Consider the following 4633-nt stretch of genomic DNA (forward strand, 5'->3'; position numbering starts at 1 on the left):
CAGGAATGTGGTATGTGGAGCATGACACTGAACTGTTACCTGAGCACAAAGCCCTCCTTGTTGCAGGGGCTGGCCAGAGACCCTGCTTGCTTTGGATCCCATAGAGCTTCCTTCTCAGGCTCCACCCTGCTGTTGCCCTCTGGGTGGAAAAACTGATGCATCTGGCTCCCACCCCCACCCTGCACAGTCAGCCGAAAGAACCCTCCATTTCCAGGTTTCATGCCCCATGAAAACATACACATTCCAGATGTGCCTACAATAAAACATCCACTGTATTCTGCCAGATCGAAACTTCTCGTGCTTTTGTCCTGCAGTGAAAACCCAGCAGTAGTAATTTATCTGGCAGCTCAGTCAACACCCTGATGTATTTTCTGACTGTCCATGAACCTTTCCAGCTAGTTCCATCTTAGGAGACAGAACTGTGACCACTATCAATCTTTCTTAATGAAGAAGACCTGGACAATCAGCTCAGTTAATTCCAATTCCAAATGCTAGAAAAATAAATTGTGTTTTATTTTAACGGAGCCAACTGATGGCATAAAGAAACCTTGGTTTTTATAGAGAAACTTCCCACAGCTGTGAAGTCACTCCAACTTCCCAGCCAGCTTAAGCCTGGTACATGAGAAGGCAGGCAGAGGCTAGGGGGAGCAGAGAGGCCAGTAGGCAGGGCTGAGCTGCCTGGATAAAGGTGATGGAGCACTTACCCGTACGAGGCCTTGTTCTTGGAAGGCACCTTCTCAGGGTCGTGGGCGAGGGGTTACCTGGAGGAGGCAGAAAGACCCTGGTAGAGCCGAGCTCTTTCCTTTGGTCCGTCTTGCCTGCTCCTTCAGTTGCTCTATGCTCACCTAAAACACGCAGGCACAGAAACCTACAGTTCTGTAAGGAAAAATGGTCTTAAATCATTCCAACCACACACTGCATTTTAAACAGTGAATGGTTTGGCTGTGTGATCTAGAAAAAGACTGCAGATGGAAAAGTAGTGTGCATGCCCATGCTCGAGTGTCTCGGGGCTTCTAGCGGGCTTCCTGCCCGTACTTACTGGCCCGTTTACTAAACAGCTCCTCCCAAGAGCAGGCGACGTCTGGACTTAAAATAGGCCCTAAAACCCCACCCAGCAAACAGGAAAAAATGCTCCCAACCTGTATAAGCCAAAAAGGAGGCTCCCTGGAGCCTTCCCCTTAGCTCAGCTGTTGGGTCGTTGGAAAAGTTGTGACGTGTTTTTGAATAGAAAAAATACCTCCTGACTTTTCTGACAGCCCAATATAAGGCCAGCACGGGTGCCCAGTGCAGATCAGGGGTCTTGTCCTCTTACCTCCTGACAGCAGGGTGACCACTAAGAATGGCAAAAGCTCCAGACTGGACAGTGAGTAACCCGAGTGCTGATCACACAGCTGGAGCCATTTTCCTCATCACCCTGCATTCCAGCCAGGGGCTGGGCCAAGTTGGGGCTTGTGCCAAGAGATGCCACTAAAAAGCAGGTCTTCTTCCCAAGCCAAGCAAGGTCACTGTGTTGGTCCTCATACCCTCTTCACCTGCCTTGCCAAGGAAGGGATGACACTGGTCAGGAAAGGGTCCTGGGCTAAGGCCCCAAATTCCTGAAGGGAGAGAGCCCTTGCCAAACCAGGTAAATGATCTTGGGAATGGATTCACCGAACCAACTTTCTTCCTTCTCTAGGGGGTCCCTAGTCTTCATGTCCCTTTTAGGAAGCTTGCCCTGTGAGAGGTGAACTCTTGCAGGACAGTATAAAGCCCTAGCCCCTCTGCTATCACTGATGGCACCCTGGAAACCTTCTTTGGGGGTCCTACGCACATAAGGAACACTTGAGGGCAGCCGGGGTGGGGGCGGGCAGAAGAGAAGACACTCCTGGTTCAAGGTGCTGGCCAGTACTTCCATCAGCCTTCCGAGTCTGGCAGGAGACTCTCTTGGATGGCCCACTTAGGGGACCCAGTCTCCCAGGTGGCCCTTGAATATTTTGTTATTTCTAGATAATGGGAAATTAGAAGCCATTGAGCTGACTATGGGCTCTTTTTCCTGTCCATTTGCAATCATGGTGACTAATGCTGCCCCAGTACAGTTGGGTCTTATTCTTGGAGCCTCAAGAAGGAGAAGTCTCCTGAGTAGTGAGTGATCCAGTTCTAGTGGCTTCCTACTGTAGCAGAGGGTATTGTCGCCTCCTCTGGTGACAGTCTTCAGGCCCTCCCAGCACTCACTTCCCATAGGTGCCATGGAGGCCCTGGAAGCAACCGATCTGTGGTGGGAAAGCTGCTCTTGTCCAGAGTGTCCCCTTGGCCACTGCCATGGTTCCTGAGTTGCAGCATCACCTTCTGTAGTGCAGTCTCTCCCCAGGCACATGCCGGGGGTGTGGAGTGTGGGGAGAGGACTCAGTGCACAGGCCCTGGAGCAGGTGCAGGCCTTAGAAGATGGGGATCACATAGACTGAGGGGGAATGTCAGCCTGTAGCAGCCACGTTTCATCTGTGAGAGCTGCCCTCGTTGATTCTGTCTCCTGGCCCAGAATTTTAGTGACTTTCCTGGTGGCCTTTGATAGTTTCACAACTCACCTTTTGTCTTTGGTCCCTGACTCCCAGAGCAGCATGCTTGGCCCGTATGAGTGAGCCTCTGGAAAGGCTCAGGGCTCTGAGTTGAACAAGCAGCTCTGGGACACAGGCTCAGTGTTGTCATCTCTGGACTTTGTTCCTACTGTTGGGACAAGCATACAGAGCTGCACCTGGTTGCTGTAAGGATCCCCTTGCTGGCTCTGCTCTTATCTGCTTAAGATGGACATGCTGTTCCACAGGCTGTGTTAGCATCTGAGTCTTAGTCAGACTCAGGTACAGTCTTTTTGTCTAGGATCCCTTGCAGAGCAGGAGCAGATTTCCTTGCAAACCCTTATCTTGCAGCCCTTTCCCCTGCCTGACCTGCAGCGCTTCTGTTAGGCTGAAAAAACCACACCGTCACACCATCTTCTCCAACTACATCTGTGGGAGACCCAAAGGTGTAGCTTGGCCTCTTTCTTGCTGTCAGGAGGTGTTTCTGTTCTGCAGCTCTGTGCTGCTGGCAGGTTGACCTTGTTGGCCGTCTGGGTCCATGAGCGAGTGAGAGTGGGGCTACTTGCTGTCCACAGCTCAGATGATCCAGGTGTGTCTAGAAGGGCCTGTTCTGCCTACGCCTCCTATGCCATACACATGGCTTGTCTTCTGGTCCATAAACCTCTGTTTGATTGTTCTATGATTATTCTCTGTTTGCAGATGAGGACATTGAGGTTTAGGAAGGTGAAGGACCCTGCCACAGACCTCATAGCTACTCACTGCAGAGGCTGGGTTGATTTCTTCTGTTTCTCCTTGTGTGGTGAAACGTTGTCTTGTCCCATGTTATGTTGTGGGACATGGAGAAGGGAAGGTTCAGGAGGGCACCACAGTGGGGTCTCTCGAGCGGGAGGCTTTCAAGGGCATTATTCATTTCCTCTAGTGGAACTTCTGCTCATACGAGAACCAAATACCAGTAGGGGAAGGAAAAGACAATGAAAAGTTGGTCAATGAATTGTGAGAGAGAATGTTCTAAAATGTTGTCCAGCACCAGTACCAGTATTGTTACAGCTGAGGCCACTGATGTGCACACATCCTTGTGAAGTCAGAGCAGAATGTGGAGGGCACTTACTGGGCATCCGGGGAGAATCCATGGAGCAGCTTGTCTCTGAGATCCGAGTGTAAGAGTGATAGGAAATAGAAATAGGAGTTTGCTGTAAAGCATTCTTTGATGTGGCTTTTGACATATTTAATTAATTTTGAAATTTAACCTAAAGGAGAGTTTGAGGTATTTCTGTTTATTGGATAGTAGCATGAAATTTCTTCATCATGACCAATTTTGATCCTTTCTGTCCTCCCCAGCACTGTTTTTGAGGAGTGGGAGTTGAGAAAATTTTCTAGATTCTTACACAGACAATAAAATAGCAGTAAGAGAATGCAGATTACCAAATTACCAATATTGACCCAAGAAGAAATGGAAAACTTGGGGCCACCAGATAGCATAGAGGTTAAGGTGATTGAATCCCACATGACTAACTACATGGTTTATGTCTGGACCCACTGGCTTGAAAATTCACCCTGGGCTTGTGTGCATGCATGCCCAAAGGTCCTAGAGAAGAATGGAAGAGAAGGGATTAAGGCGAGGTCATTCCTCACAGAGGGTGATTTCTCACTTTCTCTTTCTCTCTCTCAGACAAATGCATGCTCCCTGTAGCAAACTAAAAAAAAAAAAAGAAAAAGAAATGGAAAATCTGAAATTATTAAAAAGAAAATGGATTCATAATTAAAATTCTCTACAAGGAAAACTTCAGGCCCAGCTGGCTTCACTGGTGTAGTCTATTAAACATTTAGGAGAACTGCTTTCACTACTTAAGAAGTCACACCGCTCATGGAGACCCCAGTTCAGATCCCCAGCCTTGTCGGTATGGAAAAACAAAACATTGGGCACATATACAAGTGTCCAATATCCATTTAGCTGGAGGACTGAAGGGAAGGGAATCATGGTGTGACCAGACCCTGTGGTAGGTATGTTTTCCTCTTTGTCCTGTGTCTGTACTCTATTCTGAATCAAGGAAAAAAAAAAAAATAGGAAGCAGGAATGAGACATT

The 4633-nt window shown here is 48.5% G+C and overlaps 2 protein-coding genes across 2 annotated transcripts in view; one reads left to right on the forward strand and one right to left on the reverse strand.

The window, feature by feature from the left end:
- Nucleotides 1–1385, reverse strand: part of LOC102482823 (hypothetical protein) — a 15173-nt gene extending 13788 nt beyond the window's left edge. The window contains exons 1-2 of the mRNA XM_006167885.1: nucleotides 1313–1385; nucleotides 705–761 (exon numbers count right to left, since the gene is read on the reverse strand). The gene's annotated coding sequence lies outside the window, so the exon portion shown is untranslated. The remainder of the gene's footprint in view (nucleotides 1–704; nucleotides 762–1312) is intronic.
- The window catches only part of CHLSN (cholesin), a 190232-nt gene that overhangs the window by 92324 nt on the left and 93275 nt on the right, over nucleotides 1–4633 (forward strand). The gene's annotated exons all lie outside the window — the stretch shown is intronic.

This window comes from Tupaia chinensis, unplaced genomic scaffold (assembly GCF_000334495.1).
Source record: "Tupaia chinensis unplaced genomic scaffold, TupChi_1.0 Scaffold145208_1, whole genome shotgun sequence".
Classification (NCBI taxonomy): Eukaryota; Metazoa; Chordata; class Mammalia; order Scandentia; family Tupaiidae; genus Tupaia; species Tupaia belangeri.